Below are 18,008 nucleotides of genomic sequence, written 5' to 3' on the forward strand. Positions count from 1 at the left end.
ACTGGTTGAGCGAACAACAGAATAAACAATAATTTACTATTCGTTAAAATTTGCAATGTTTTGCAATATTACGATACTACAACAAAATTTGGGTCAAATTAAGTGGTTCAGAATTAGATCAGTAAATAACTCATACAATAATCATTGTACTAATGATTTATGATCATTGTCGATGATTTTAAACGAAAAAACATTTTTAGATTACTTACAAAACATTCTGTGACAGTGTTAAACATATCACTTATGTAAATAAGATTATCTTACAAATTTATAGTAATGTTTCATAAATGAATTAGTTAATGACAAAACAATTTTTTAAATGGACTTTTAAGTTTACTTTATTATAAGTAATAACCTTGTTGCAGCAGTTCTGAAAGTGAGGCCAGAGGGAGAATCCAACACTGAGTATCTGTGCCTTTCGCTACCGTGGTCAGGATCCAATGGATTACTTCGAGGACAGCACTAGAACAGCTGGATGGATCCTTGCCAGCAGGAGGGTTAGACCACACAGTGCTAGGCTAAAATGCCTCGGGGCAGCGGGCTCGGCTCAAAACACCAGCAGAAGGGTTCAGTGGACAACCAGTTATCAGTTAGGTTTGACTCATCATTGTTAAGCTAACTCTGTGAAAGCATAATATTGTTGGGGAATTACTGATAAACAACTTCTACATCCACCAAACTTAATAATGTGATCGTAATTAGGTAATGCATTCTGCTGGGAATTTTCTAGTATGCTCTGTGCACAACTGTGATAGCATTGTTTTACATTTTGTGTTGTTTTGTTTTGTGGTGTTTCTTTTAGAGCACACCACTACACTAAAGCACTCATGAAAGTCAGGTAAACGCTACAAACACATTATCTGCTGGTTATGATGCTTTTCTTCATCATTTGATCATGTTTTGTTAAAAATTACTGGCTGCCATGTTTTGCTAGAAAATGAGCAGTGAAGCATAGCTTTTTAATAACGTCTGAAACATTTAAACCGTGGCCATGCAGAACCTTTGTGAATCAAATACATAATAAACCTATTGATAAAACCACCAAAGAAAAGGAGGCCTGTGTTTGTGCAGAAAAAAGAGTTTGTGCTTATTGGCACAGCCGCTATCCCATCAGGTTGGTAACTACTGGGTTAGTGATGCCAGTGCATAAGATGGCCAGTTTTTGTGGGGGGGGGGGGGGGGGGGGGAAATAAAAAAAAGAGTCCAATAAGATTGCAGCAAATATAACCATATACGGAGTAAACAGAGAAGACATTTTACGTTATTTTAAAATATACATTCAAATGGTTGTCAGCAGATGAAAGGCTTAAATTTGCCTAGGAGCCCTGTATTATCCCTCCAGTTGGTGAAAAATCACATCAATACACTGAACAAAGTTACATGCTGTGCGAGCTCACAGGAGGGAACCGCTAAATACTGATTTTGTGATCATAACTGTGCTAGCTACTACAGAAGATAAGAGACATTTGGAAGATCCACATTTATATGTATTCAGTTGATTTTATCATAAAGTCCTATTAAAATGCACAATTTGATAAAACTGCAGCAGCTGGAAAATGTCTAATGCTACAGAGATTACTTATAGATAGGATTGGTATCAAATTACGTATGTTTGCGTTTTGAATTACAGTGTAAATGTTTTCATGATCTGGAACATCATGAGGTCATATTACATAATATATGAGCATGGCGTGACAATTACTTTAAATATATGTCAGTTTGTCACGGGGGCTTATTTGACCTTTTGTTGTGTTTCTTTCATTTTCCTGTTCTCCTGTTGAGTTTTGTTTCCTTTGACTTAGTTTTCCTTCGTTCCATTGATGAGTGTCATTCTGTCTCATCCTGTGTCATGTTAATTAAGTCATAGTAGTGTGGTTCTTTTTTTTTATCTTACTGCTTTGTAAATACAATACTTCGGCTGTTTAGTCCTCTCAGATTGTGCTGGTTATTAGTTGTGTATGGCTGCTTGTGTTTCCCCACCATCCTGAATTCCTCCCACTCCGCTGGCCCTACAAAGGACTTATACCCTCATCTTTGATGCACCTTCCTTTTTCCCACAAAAAAAATGGGAAAAAAAAAGTGAGGGGTGGAACAGTCTAACAGGTATTCCCTTTTGTGGGTGAGTGGTGAGATTTGCCCCAGAATTGGTTTTCAGGGGCAAATATCACCCCTGTACATATTACAAATATGTAACTATAACAATTGCATATATTTCTGCTCACATTTATGGACAAATCTCATAAAAAATTATGCAACAAAATAGACTGTTTCCGTCCTCTGTGTGTGTGTGTGTGTGTGTGTGTGTGTGTGTGGTGTGTGTGTGTGTGTGTGTGTTGTGTGTGTGTGTGTGTGTGTGTGGTGTGGTCAAACTTAAACCTGAATGCACACGTGACTATGGGGACTGGTTGCCACGGTGGGCACCTATAGTTAGAGCTCCCCATCAGAAAATAAGCTTTAAAAAAAACACAAAACGAATTGAGAATGTAAAAATTTCAGAATTTTTCTGTGACGGGCAGATTTAGGTGTAGTGACAATAGAAAATGCAATTTTGTACAGTATAAATCCATTATGCATGGTAAGGATCCCCATTCACCAGCGATAGTAAACCAGATGTGTGTGTGAGGAGAATTTCACTCTGTTCTGGCTAAATTTTGCACATTAATAATGAAAGGAAAAAAAAAAATGTGCTGGGCAGATAATATTGTCCAGTGCAGAAGCACATTTGAGAGCAAACAGTTGTGTAAATTATTAATATATGTATAATAGCATGTAATTTATATTAATAACAATTGTAAAACGCAAAAAAACCACCAAAAGGCTATACATGGTCCATGAAGTCGTCATAAGTATAAGTCTTAAATGTTCTAAAAACAGATATTAAATTGTATGCCTCTATCTATAAATTCACTGACTCACTTTGTGGGATCCCCTTTTATATTTTACTCTGACTGAAGGACTGAACATCAAGATAAATAGACAACAATGATGGGGTCACCTGATATCCAGCACCCTTATCCTCGGACGGTTTTTAATGAACAAAAAAAGCCAATAGGAGCCACTTACTACTGGTGTTTGTATTTGAAACGCCGTTAATGTAACTCACGGACACGTCGCTCTATTATTCGTCCAGAGTTGCTTCTGTGCCAGCAAGTTCCCGATTTCTCTGTAGTGGCGTTACAAATAGAGCCTTTTGGAGGAAAACTACGTCCGCCTGTGTTGATAATGTGCATTCAAAAGCGCTGATAAACACAATGCGCCGCTAAACAAAAACTTGTACTCCTCACCGTCGACACTCATTGACACAAAAGACGGAATTCTCGTAAAAAAGTGTCCTTAAAAGCAATCCATAAGAGTACAGTTGGTGTCGCCGAATTCCTCTATGAAGAAACTGAAAAGAGGGACGCATCCTATGATCAAGCGCAAGTAAAGCTTCAGTGTTGTAGAAGAAGCGATGATTCCTGCCTCCCCTGTCAACTTGAGACAGTTTCGTCTGTTCTTCACTGATGACAACACGCTTGCCGGCGCGCGTGTGACCGCGCGATTCAAAGTAAACCTGGGGATGGTTTTTTGCGCGCGTTCATTGACGGGAGGATGGTGATGTCATAATGAAATGTCGAGGATCAAAGCGGGGGAAGCCGCCGTCTAAAAAATATTTTCTTTCTATAGACTTCCCGTTAACGTCGTCGTACGATATTTTGTTATCAATTTGATTCAAAATGTTTGAAATGTTAAGATAAATCATCACGTGTACAGTACACTGAACATGGTGTGTTATCAAAAGTAGTTGGATGAAGGATTAATAACTAAAAATCGATTGATTAACCACAATACTATATAGGATAGATTAATATAGTCTATCTATCAATGATGTTAATATTATCATAGTTACATTTATATAGTGGCTGGTGCTACAGATAAAGCGTTTTACACTGGAAGGGGGAATTAATTTGTCCCTCATATCTGACACATTTATACATCTGAAATTAAATTTGATATGCTCAATGTTGACCAGTCCATGGTTTTTCTACGGAATTGGGCTACCTTCATACCGGAAACCCCTCTGGAACATGATTTTGATAGCAATTTCCCCACGAAATGCTAGTTTTAAGTACCAGTTGGTCTGGTTTTGTTAAGCAGACCTATATATTATAGTTGCAGTTTCTACCTTTATAAGCAACAAAAACTAAAGAATTTAGCTCTTTCCATCGCGACTGACAAATCACTTTAAAATTAAACTTCTTAGCTAACCACAGAGGTCCCTCCTTTCTCTTAATTGTTTCTAAAAGTTCTAGTGTATGATCAAGCTTAAAATCCGTTAATAATGATCAGTTTTCTAACACTAATTTCTAGTCCTGTAACACATTTAACCTTGTCCCCTGGGGGGTCCCGAGTGATGTAGTACATTTTGTGGTGGGTTAATCAGTGTAACATTTAAGATTATAATATATACATATTAAATATAATAACAAAACCTTGGGGGGGGCATCATCTCATACACCTAGGGGCACCAACAGTGAATTTTATTAAAAAGTTTCCTCTCAACACAACTACTCCTAGGGACGGGTTTCTTTTGTAATTTTGGCTGAAGTTATTGTAACTAGACTATTTTTTAGGCCCTTATGGCATAACATCTACTTTAGTAGGCTATCGCCTAATGAACTCGAGCAGGTCCTAGTTTCCTAGTAGTAATTGAAATCTCTTCTCAAAGAGTATCACTAAGCAGGGTGTGTGATGTCTTAGAGTGTTAGTCCCAAAATGCATTGCTGAACAGAACAGTCCTTTTGTCTAAGTTCAATGACTAATGACTGCTACTGCAATGAATAATGACTTCTTTGAATCACATGATTGTCAGATTTTGGAGAGAATGGTTGGTCTGATGATCAGAGATGCTGTCATTCCACTACATTGTTTTCCAGGGCATGCAATCAGTTTCCCCCCTGGTATTTTTTACACTTCCAGAAGTCGGCATGTAGTCTCATGTTCTCAAAGAAGCAGAAGCAGCCAGAGCTGAGATCCAGAAATTGAACGCTAACACTCAGTGTCGCATAATTTAGGGGATCAAACACTTGCAAATCTACAAGTGATCAGAGAGCATTTTTAGAGCCCTGCAGCAGTGTGTAAACGCATGTTCTTTTCTCACTCTTGTGCCCTGAATACCACAGCTGCCCCTTCTGCTTTTTTGTCTTTTTTTCTTTTTGAATGTTTTCGGTTTCATGTGTCCTTAATTATGTCATGCCTCTTATTTTGAAGTTCATTATTATTCTTCATAGCCTCGCTCTGTTCACTGTTTCCTGCCCCTGCTGTTCCCGCTTCCTGTCATAATTTCCTCAGGTGGACTGAACTAATTAGTTATGGTTATTTATAGCCTCCTGTCTCAGTCACTGGTTGTGAGGAATGTCACTGAAGTCAAGATGAAGTGCAACTACACCGTGTGTGTTGTGTGTGTGTTGTGGTGGTGTGCGTGGTGTGGTGTGTTGTGTGTTGTGGTGTGTGTTTGTGTGGTAAAATTGTTGATTATTCAAAGTCTCTTATGCTCACAAGTGATGGTGAAATGAAGCAATCTTTAAATCAATCAAGGCTTTCCTAAAAATTTTATTATTAAAATTGTTGATTATTCAAAGCTATTCAACAGTGCACACGTTTTGTGATGAATGATGCAATTTGTCGTACTTCATAACCTTCATCAAATTCCTCAATCCTGTTAAAAACAATGCCAATGTTTACCCTTCTTTTAGCCTGTTGTCAGTCTCTGTGTGTTTTGGTAAGTTATAAAAGTTTGGTAAATCGTCTAATTTTGGCTTACATTCTGTACAACATCTGAATTTATTTTTCCACACAGATAAACACCCTGCGGCTAGTCTGGTACAGTTGCCCATACCTCAAACTCTCGCCACTATGGCTGGCCGGGAGGGTATGCAACTACATTACAGTAGGTTCCCTTGACGGGCAGGTACAACTTCAATCATTGCATTCTGACCAAAGGCAATGATTGGACAAACATTTTAATGGTCTGCACTCTCACAGAAAATATAAGATATTTTCTATTTAAATACTATTTGCTATCAGGATTACAGCTGTAACAAAAAAATCTGGAACAAATTGCCTAATTGTTAAAGGGGTCATATGATAAATTCATATGATTAAAATTTTCCTTTTCATAGAATCCGCCGGGCCAAGCACAAGCTTCAAGCCACCCGCCTCTGCTCACTCAAGGCCATGGTGTGTGACGCTGTTTTGTTGAGAAAGTGAAACTACTTTGTTTTTGTCTTCCAAAAGAAGACACGACTAGAAATCACGTTTATAATGGGTTTTATGTTTCATCGCTCCGGCCGGACAAGGCATCACATTATGTTAAGAGGCATAACATTTTGGTCACATGCTTGAGGGATTCGGCCAGTCACAACGCGCTGGATAGCTGGCCAATCACAGCACACCTCGCTTTTCAGAGCGATGAGCTTTGTAAAAATCGATGTGTTTCAGAAGGCTGGGCATAGAGGAGAAACAATAATGTACAGTATGTGGAAAATGTGTTTTATTTAACCTTAAATCGCATAAACATTTCATTACACCAAATACACAAAATAATCTTCTTTTTTGCAGCATCATATGACCCCTTTAATCTGCTTTAATCAACACATGCAGCTTATTTCACACAAGCTTTTGCTTTAGATCTAATCCTGTGAGTTCATAGGCAAGCTTATGCAGACATATATATATATATATATATATAAGCTTATGCAGATATATATATAAGCTTATGCAGATATATATATAAGCTTATGCAGATATATATAAGTATATATATATATATATATATATATATAATCCAAAATTAATGGTAACACTTTAATTTCATGGTCCCTTTACACATTGGGCCTCATTCATGAAACACGAGCAGAACTAATTTTTGTGTAAATCATTAAGTAAAAGAAGCTGTTCTGACGTAAACTTTCGAATTCATGAAAATGTTCATATTTTCAAAACGTTAGTTGGTCTGAAAGAAATGTACACCAGCTCCTACAAACGTGTAAAAAGGTGCTGTAAAATGTTCTATGTTCTTTTGGGCAAACTTATGACACTGAATTTTGATGCACTGCCATAATAATTACAATTTCATTTGCCCTTGGCCTCTTTTTTTTACATTTTGTATTTATTTTATTATTATTATTATTTATTTTAATTTTTTAAGTTGATAACTGTAAAATGCAGCGCTCGTCACTGTCACTATTTACCCAGCCGTAAATAGAGGACGGGTGGGACAAATAGCGACCAACCATCCTGCTTGTATAATGACAAAATGAGAAATTTTGACTTGAGACGGTGTTCTGTCGACTTGTGTTACCCGAGCGGCAACCTCCCGCTCTCTCTCATGAAGCCAATAAGGAAGTGACTAAAACTGCAATACATCGACTGGCCGCTTGAGGCTGGCTGCAAAAGGGAGTCAGTCCCATAGACTCCCCATGTTAAAATGCCCAACTTTACAGCAGAAAAAAAAACATGTTTACAGCCTTGTTCAAAAAATGTTTTTTGTCTATATAGCTAATTTTGCCCTTCATGACAACTGTGACGGGGTGATTTTTTTTTTTTTTATAACTCATCCGTTTAAATTATATTAAGCCTTAAAGTTCTGCATAATTAAGGGCGTGGCCACTTGAGTGACAGGTGGATTGCTGCTGCTGACACTGCCGTCGCACTAGGTGGGCGTGGCTTCAGCAACTAGCTCCGCCTTTTTTGGCCATTTTCGATTATCCGGGAGAGTCAGCTGGCGGTGATGTGCTGCCAAGATGGCAACAGCCCGCTTCTGCACACTTTGAGCTTCAAAACCGCTTTTCAGGAGTCTACGGTGACGCCCTGGACACTACGCCCATGTTTTTGATACAGTCTGTGGTGCTACCCTGTCAGATTTTGCTACCTCCCATTAAAACAGTGGGTAGAACAATTCAACAACGAAAACTGCTACCTGTAAAATTATGGTTTATTAACATTCTTCACCTACCACAACCTTAAACCTACTCTTACAGTAATACAAATACAGTAATTATGTGTTATGGTCGCGGTTGTAGCTAGAAGGGATACAGCTACAGGAAACCAACAATAAATATGTTTTTCTACCTTATTAAAGTCTACACCTATCCCAGCCCTAAACCTACACTTACAGTAATGCAGATACATTAAATATTGTTGTTCAGCATGAGAAAAAGTAAACCCCGGTAGGAAAATCTGACGGGTAGGATAAAATGTCGGGATGTGTCTGTTTTCAAGTCCGCCCGGACTGCAAGCGTCTACTCTCGTTGACTGTCGTCTGTAGCCGTGCTTCAAGTCGAATGCACCTAATATCTTTGTAACTACTTGTCAACTAGTCATTAGAGTATTATTAGACTGTCTGCTTAATGTTAACACTTTATTTTGATGCTCCCCTAACACACATCCTACTGACTTTGCAAGTATATGTCAACTTATTCTACTAACCCTAAACTAACAGACTAGTAATACTCTAATTAGAGTTAGTTGCAAAGTTACTTCTAGTCAAAATGTCAAAAGGGGGCCAAGTGTTTAATAGTTTGGGAGCTGAGTCTATTTCTTTTCTTTTCTTCCTTCCTTCCTATTACTTCCCCCTGCCTTTTGAAAATATTCTCACACAGGACTGAGGAGGCAGGAGTGCATAAATATTCCAGGACAAAATGATGATGTGGATAGACAGCCTTTTGAATAGTACAGAAATGCAGAGGCTCGTGTGTGTGTGTGTGTGTGTGTGTGTGTGTGTGTGTGTGTGTGTGTGTGTGTGAGTGAAATATCTGGGTCACTGAGGTACTGTTGAACCTCAACTGGAATTTTCCAGTCTCATCTCGGGACATCCCTAACACAAACAGACCTGAGTGTGTTGCATGGCGCGGCCTGTAGCTCCTGTTGACTCTGCTTGTGATGAGGTGATTGGAGAGGATTTGGATGGGCTGTTTGTTTCAGACTGTCTCGGGCTCATTATGATTGCAGCACATTCAGTCTATGCATTTGACAACCGTTTTTAAACATGGATCAAGTAGTGTTGCCAGGCTCATAACGCTATTTGTAATGTAGACATCTTCTCCAAAAGAAGCCTCCGGAGGTTGTTGCACAATTGTAAAGCCTTCATCATCAACCTGTGTGCTCTTTGAGATGATTGCATACCCCAGCATTCATATAAGAGCAGTCACCTTTGACCCTGACACTCTCTTATCCTCTGACAATTCTGTTGAAGTCTCATTGAAGTGGCTCAATACACAAAGATGTAAATTTCCTGTGTGGTAATTTTCTGAGGTCAAAGGTGTCTTCAACAAGCATCTTCAACAGTTGTAAATGGCTGGTAATCTTTTACAATCATTTTGGCCAAGGCTCCATCAATCATTTGTTTTCTGACTGCTGCAATACAGTAAAGTGTTTAAAAAAATAACTGCAGTAATACATACAGGGCTTAAAATTAACACTCACGAAGCACTAAATGTGAGTAAAAATTGCCATTGGCAAATATATGAAACGGTGTTACCTACCAGTTGCCCGAGTAACTTTTAAAATTAATTCCCCTAACAATGCCAGAGAACATGAAATGGTTTAGCGCAATTATCAAATTGCAAAGACTGCATAAGTATGTAATCTGACGTGCTGATGTGTAATCTTTTCACGAGGCACTCATGATAAGTGTGTTTTCAGTGTCTCATTCACAGTAAATGCTGCTCCATGCATGAGCTCCATCTCTGCAAATGCTGTGAGTTTGACCGCTTATAACCAGCATTTCAAAATACAAGACACACCAAATATCTTCCCAAGTTTGAAATGAGAATGGGTTATAAATTTGTTTTCAACAAAAGAGAGGAATTTCAAAAGAGAAGTTGAAAATAAATAGAACCATACGATAATAAGACTTACGAAAACCTTTAACAGAAGAAACTCACCAACAGAGAGTTACAATGAACAAAGCTGGATGGGAAACACGAGGGTTATAAATACATTTGAAGTCATAAGGTACAGATTGTCTTGTGCATTCATGACAGTAATGAGACACGGAAGTCTTGTTCTCAAATTAGTACAATTTTTTTTTATTGGTCATTTTCCATTCATGTGACTGGGAATTACTGATTAATTCTCTAACAAGATATTTTAACATCTAAACTAAATTGTGGGGAGCACTAAAATAGTATTCACCATAGTGAAGAGATTTAGTAATTAGTAAGTGTTTTTACAAGAATTTTACACTTATTGGAGCAGTTATTAATCAGTGCCTGTTCAGTGCTTGCTATTAGAAATGTGGTAGCTTCTGTTGACTAAAATGTGCAACACAAATTAATTAAGTTTAGCCATATAATTTAAGGTGAAATAAATAAAGGTGAAATGACCATTTGAATACATAAAATACATATTAATATTTAGTGAATATGTTTAAAATATATTGCTGTTATTGAAAAATATAAATGTTGCATGTGTGTCATTGTGAAGGAACCGGAAAGAGATCCTTACAGTCTGAGAAGTCACATTTAATATGGAAATAAAAGCTAAACAGCAATTGTTCACTCCAATGAAACATTTCAAATCACTGTTTGCATTAAATTTAACACAAGATGGTTTTATTATAAGGTATTGGTCTTCTTATATACTGTTTTATATTGTATGTCATTTACAATCACAAGACAGGTAGTTCATCCTATCGTTAAAGAATTTAACTACACATTTTCTTCTATTATGTCATCTTGAAAGTCAACTGACCCGTTCAGAATATTTGTGAGCGATGGAGGTTGTATAAAGTGCTTCTTTAAGATGTGTTTGTTTCTGTGATATTAATATGGCTCTTTCAAGCACACTTGTGTGTTATGCATGTTAATTAGCAAAAAAAAAAAAACTTAAAGCCCAATGACAAGTGGGTCAATAAGCTATTTATATTAAGGAAAGCACACTGATTATTAAATTCCCATAGCTCTGCTTAAGCCTTCTGCATAGATAGAGGCAGCACTCGTCAACTTCATCTTCAAGAGTGTGGCTCCAGAGATCTGTAATGGCAGAAAATAATCACGTCTTCCCATAACAGGACGATGTGCCTGAATGGGTAAGCATCTAATTAGTCAAATGAGCACTCACGCTTACATGAGAATTAGCTTTAGGGAATTTAGAATTAGAAGTTAGAAATAGATAGTGTCTTAATTTTGACATAGTCTATTCATTGATGTTCATTTTAATATAAAATTTCACATTCATTCTTTTAGCAGATGCTTGTATTCAAATCAACTGACCAACGAGGAACATCACCAGCGATTTGTGATGAGACAACAATATTCATAGCACACAATGCCAAATTTAAAATCTAAGACAGATCAAGTTAGAGCAGAGGTGAAATGCAGACAAAAAGAGAAATATTAAATATATGTACAACTAAAGAGGAGTTCTAGTAAGTGTATTTGTTTATATATACATTATGTGCCAGAGAAATATATATATATATATATATATATATATATATATATACACCAGCTACATTGCACTACACAGTTTAATGTAAAATACTTTACAAAAACTGAAACTTATGTTTGCCATATTTCAGTGTCTTGCCCAATTATGCTTATGTTTCTCCACAAGGCTGCACTGCAGTATAGTGTATCATCCCAAGCACCTCCAAAAACATATCTGTCGTCCACTGTTAGGTTATGGTTAGGGTTAGTAGAACAACTTCACATGTACTTGCAAAGTTTCTTATTGTCAGTAGAATATCAGTTTTGAATGTCAGGTTTGTCAGTAGGGGAGCAGCAATATAAAGTGTTAGCAGATATTAACATGTAGTTGCAAAGTTACTTAAAGTTAGTAAAATGTCTAAAGTGGACTAAAGTGTTACCATAGAGATGAAAAATGTAGGGCATACGTTCTGGTTTTAAGTAGTTTAACCTTGTAAAGTGCATTAAACTAGCATTAAAACCAACTGACTTTACTTACATGACACAATTCCCTTCTTTTTTATTGATTGATTGATTGATTGATTGATTGATTGATTGGATAATGTATGTGCTAATTTGGGGTTGTTTCCCTCTTACACTTGCGATGTTCCTAGTGTGAAAATGTCCAAAGTTAATGATGTGATGAACTACACTTGTACTCTGCTTGGACACCTTTGTGAAACCGACACTAGTTCATTGCAATAAATGGCTGAGAAACGGTGGGGGGGGGGTTAGTCATACAATGATCTTCAGTTTATTTATCTCATTTTTCCCTAGTTCTAGTAACTAATCCTATAGGTTACAATTTTTTTTTCAATCTCTTTTAAAATAACTAATAATAGTAATTGAAACATCCATATTGTTGTATAAATTTTCTATCAGGCAGGCCAGTTGAAGATTTGCTGGAAAAGGCTGTTTATAATCCATGCAATCACATATCATCCTCTTACGGGTGTAGCTGTGTGTAAGTCTGAACTGCAGCTTCACCATCTGCTCTGTGTAGCGGGAACGAGCTTGAACGCCCCTGTGGTAATTCCCAAAGCACCATTTAGCAAAGGTCAAGCCTTTGTGTATTTCCTGCTGGGAAGAAATGCAAGGCATTCTGTGAATTGCTCTGCGTTAAATCCGGTAATTTTTTCTGTTTTGTGTGTCTCAGACATATGGGAGGATGGAGCTGGGCTGGGTAACAGCACTTTTTGCTCAGATAACAATCAGATAACAATCAGATGGGGAAGTTTGACTCTTAACCCTAAGGTTGTGGGTCTGAGTCTCGGGCCGGCAATACCACGACTGAGGTGTCCTGAGCAAGGCACCGAACCCCCAACTGCTCCCCGGGCGCCGCAGCATAAATGGCTGCCCACTGCTTTGGGTGTGTGTTCACGGTGTGTGTGTGTGTGTTCACTGCTGTGTGTGTGCACTTTGGATGGGTTAAATGCAGAGCACGAATTCTGAGTATGGGTCACCATACTTGGCTGTATGTCACATCACTTTCACTTTATGTTGTTGATGCTCTGGAACCTCCGTTAAATCCATCAGAAAGGTTTAAAAGGAACGAAGGGTTTAGAAAACCCTCTAAGCTTTGAATAATACCAGGTTTGAAGAGATATAACCACCATTAAGTTTCCATGTTCTTTTTAGAGCATGCTTGTATTATTTTAACAATTCAACATTATAAAACTGCAATATAATTATATGTGTATATATATATTATTCTGCCATAATATGAAAACACGTGGTACACATTTCCATTCGCTTTGAAGTACTTTAGCTTCTTCATGTCTGCGTGAGCGGTCAGATGTATTTACTGTATGTAGTTCCGGTCAGTTAGGTGAATTTAACCAGTGATTGTATTGTGATGCATTGAGTAATATAAAATATGGCTTTGATTGTGATTAGTAACGCCAGTTCTCTTCTGGCTCAGACAAAAAGAACACAATCTAGTATCTTTGAGAAAGTGAATGAGGACTGGTGCGTTGCATTTCTTTTTTCTTTTTTCATTTCTTTTTTTTATAATACTTCCTGAGGTGTACTTATTATGTTAGTAGAATTTTAACAACAATAACAGTCAAAGTTTAAAAATTAAAGGTAATTTTCAACCTTGATTTTAAACTTTGGATTTAAATGCCCAATTTAACCCTCAAGTATTCCAGTCATTTTGTCCCAGAGAGGATTTTTTTTTTCCTGAAATGCTAGTTAATGTTATTGCATTAGATAAAAACCTGCTGATTTTACTCACAGAGGGTGTAGCAAATTAAAAAAAAAAAAAAAAAAAAAATTGATAATGTACTATTTTGGAAATTTCAAATGCTGCCAACAGTATCCAAAAAGATTACTTATTTCAAATATTGACTCATGGAAATGCCATAGCATGTTAAGGCGATGACATATTAAGTTGTGAGAATGTCATATGTTGAAGGTACAAGATATTTTTATCAATGTAACAGCATCCTTCATGATCCAGTGTTGAGGGAACAACATCCTTTTCTCATGGCCATGAGTATAATGTGTAAACAGACCATAGCAATTTGGGATTATCAAAAATGGAGATGATTATAATGATTATTATTGTTGTTGTTGCTATTATACCACTTAGCATGCATGGACACAGAGATAGTCGTAAAAACGTAAAGTTACTAATTATAGCGCCACCTTGTGGTTGACAGCACGGTTTTGACAATATATACCAAAACGTCAGTTTTCATAATGATCTGCTGTTATGATTGGATGTTATCAGGTGCTGAAATTTTGATTGTCTGCTGGTGGCCATGTTTGTTGAATTGTCTGAGTGATTTTTGAAGAACATGTCAGCATTTGACCCAAAGAACAAGATTATAAATTTTTAACTAGGTTGATAATATGGCTGCGGAGTTACATTAGTTTGAACTTGCCGCATGTCCTCAGAATATCCTATCGTCTCTGTCTATCAAGTTTTGCAGAGTTCGGACATGTGTTTGGCAAATATGGGTCAATTTGTAAAAAGTGGGTGATGCCTGACCATTTAAAATGTTTGTATCTTCACAATGCTTTGATATATCAAAATTCTTTGATACGTTTTTGTCATGAGGGTCTCCAGATGGTACCACCTTTCCTGTGAATTGGACCAATGGGCTTGTTTCGAAAAAATATGTCATTTAGAAAATTCACAATTTTCTAAAATGCTCACTGCCAATAGAAAACAATTTTAAAAAGGCACCTATCACTGCAAAAAAAAAAAAAAAAAACACGTGTTCTGTCTGTTCAGGGCCGTACACTACTGTACTGTACTCTTGTTATGCAGCGGTCTGTTTGTTAAGATGACAAAAGTGTTTTATAGTTATAATTAAACTTTAGCCTGGTCTGCCTCTGTGGTCCCATTGTACGCTCATCAATGTTAAAATGATTGAGATGGCCAATCAAATCAAAGTAGGTGGGGTTTACTGTTCAAATAAGCAGGGCATGAAATCCAGTGCAAAGCATTACTTTTAATGCCAAAAAGAGTGAGGTAAGATGGAAGCTGCGAATCATTTAAGATTTTTTACATGCATGAGAATTCACAGATAAAGAGTCCCATTTAGAACTACAAACCAAAAATTACAATTTCAGTTTTAGACTCATTCAATGCAAAAAACATTGTCAGCCACCCAAGATCTAGCCTCCGGCAGACAATTAAAGAGGGGGTATGTGTCATAATTATCATTATGTTTCAAAGGGAGATAAATAAAAACACTTGGTCAATGGTCTATGGTCACTTTAGTTTAACTAGTTGCTCATTAGCATGCATATTACTAGCAGATTGGCTGTTTATTGGTACTTTTTAGGCACATATTATCCTGCATGACCATATTGATCCTAACCAATACCTAAATTTTACAACTACTTTACTAACTATTAATAAGCAGCAAATTAGGAGTTTATTGAGGGTAAAGGTGTAGTTAATAATTAGTTAATGGTGAGAGAGAAATTCCAAACTAAAGTGTGACTGACTGACTAAATAAATAAGGCTAAAAAAATAAATAAATACCAAGTATAACCTTACTCAGCCCTCATGCAGTAAGATGGAAAACACTTTATCATTCACTGTGGTGTGGAAATATTGTGTTCCTTGTTTTGAATCTAAACAGTCAGACATGGAGAAGTGTAGTAAGACGGAAACTTGTGGATTGATGGGACACGGGGCCCTCTTAATATTTTCACAGCTTTAACAAGAAACCAATAGCCCTATTTGTTCAAATGGTATTCTGACAGTGAGTGCTCTCAATCAATGCATTTTGGAACAATTTAGAGTTAGTTTTTTTTTTTTTGCTTTAAAAAGTGTGCCTTGAGTGAAGTGCCAATGAGTGAGTAGGTGAGTTATGATTATGCATTAATGCAAATATTATTTATATTTACATTTATTCATTTAGCAGACACTTGCCATAGGGGAGATACAAATGCTAGCTTTTTAAGGAATATTTCTAAAATTAAGGGTAGTTTTATAATTTAGTTTCTCTATGGGCACATATATTCTTGGCTACTAAATATAAAATAATAATAATAATAAATAAATAAATAAGCAACCTTATACCTTATTCTAACATTTTTAACATCTTTTGCATTAAATATAGGCTGAAAATGAATGTGAGGAATGTTCTGATAAGTGAAAATAGGCTATTTAACAGTGTAATCAAAAACATTCAGAGATTTTTTTAAATGCATAAATGTTTCAATCATCTCTCAGAATTAAAGTTAGTGATATATATTGACAGGTAATTGCTCTTGAGACCCTATGCAGAAGTTTGGGAGGCCCACATGCTCTCATGGTGAAAGCTAAGAGGCCGTATAGAGACAAACACTTATCAGGTGTAGAGAAGTTATTTCTTCACTCGGGTTTAAGGAGTATCTCACATATTTGGATAAGTGGGCAGCCAAAGTGCTTGATGGTCTTTGCTCTCTGCCTCCGTGGTTCCATTCTTACAATGACAGGATATGGGGTTAGAGCAACATCTATGTTCTACACCTTCCTTCAACATTTTTTCTTTTTTTTTAGTTTGGCTAAAAGCAACACTGGATTTTTGGGGTGTTTCCTCTTTTTTTTTTTTAAAGGTTGTTTCCTGTTTCATTTAGTTTTAAAAGGTTTTAATTCATTTCAGTTTAAGAGGTTTTGCTGATGTGATGTTATGTTGTATAACATTGTTTTGCAAATGACTGTTATGCCACATGGACTAAGATATAGATATTTGACTGCATGATCTTGTAACAATAGGTTGCAAGTGTTTTTTTGTTGTTGTTGTTTTGTTTGTTTGTTTGTTTGTTTGTTTTTTGATTGACTTGTACTTCTCAGGTTTAACATCATTTCATATGCATTGTTGTATTAGAGCCTTTGAACTATCTAACTATTACTTTTACTGAACTGTAAATGTTTCATATTCTAATTATTTTGTTAATCATTTAGTAGAGTTAATTGAGACAGACACTAAATTCATCTGATAATGCATTGATGTTTAAGCAATAATGTACAAGGGGCCATATTTCTAAAATACCCAAATAAATGTTAGACACAATGTTCACAGTCTGAAGTGTGCAAGACAGACAAAAAAAGGACAAGTCATGTCTTCTCAATATAGTTTTAATTTTAGGTTGATTTAAAGTTATTTTTACTATTTTAAGTTTACTATTTTTACATTTTATATGAAATATAAGTAACACTTTAAGGAATTCTCACTATAAACAAGCTGCTTATTAGCATCCATATTACTAGCATGTTGCCTGTTTATTAGCACTTATGCAGAATAAGGCATTAATATGTGCTTTATGACTATATTTTAGATCCCTTAATCTTACCCCATACCTAATAAATAAACATTAAGCAGCAAGCAACTTGAATTTATTGAGGGAAAAACTTTTTATAGTGAATGTGTTCTATTCTAAAGGGTAAACGAAATATGTATTTTCCTAAACAAGTTTTACTCTACAACTGTGAGAAAATCAAAGCCACAAATCTAAACAAGTTGTGTTCCAAATTTGAGGTTGATAATTAAAAAATCGAGAGTAAGATCTCAGTAAGATTGTTTGTTTGGGTGCAGTACCCAAACATTTCCACTTTCCATTAATTTCCAATGCATCATTTTTAACCATGAGCAGTAACGTGTGTTGATTCGGACCCTTTAAACTTTCAAATTACATCCATGATTTTTGTGTGTTCACATAGCAAGTTTCGTACCATTTCCAATGAAGTTAAAAAAAAAAAAAAAAAAGTTTTTTTTAAATTTTTAAAAAGAAAATGAAAAGATTTTGAAACCAAACAGCACCTGAGTCTAAAGGACAAACATAACTCCTCAACAATCTAAATGGCTTACTTCTGTTGTTGCACAAGTCATATGGACTACCTTTTACGGTTTAGCATTATGAGTTTTTGTAGAGCGCTTGGTCTGTTATGGAAAATGAGGTCTTAAGCTTCTTAAAATTTGTTTGTTTTGAATTCTGTGATGCTTGCGCGTTCCACTGAAAGAAATCAAATCAAAACATCAGAGTGACTAACAGGGGAGGGAAGTAGTGCCAACAGTTGGCGGTTCCTTGTGGTTTGGAACATATAAGTTTAAT

The 18,008-nt window shown here is 36.3% G+C and overlaps 1 pseudogene; it reads left to right on the forward strand.

Moving 5' to 3' along the window:
* The window catches only part of LOC122135218, a 97,635-nt pseudogene that overhangs the window by 19,157 nt on the left and 60,470 nt on the right, over window positions 1-18,008 (forward strand).

This window comes from Cyprinus carpio, chromosome A2 (genome assembly GCF_018340385.1).
Source record: "Cyprinus carpio isolate SPL01 chromosome A2, ASM1834038v1, whole genome shotgun sequence".
Taxonomy (NCBI): domain Eukaryota; kingdom Metazoa; phylum Chordata; class Actinopteri; order Cypriniformes; family Cyprinidae; genus Cyprinus; species Cyprinus carpio.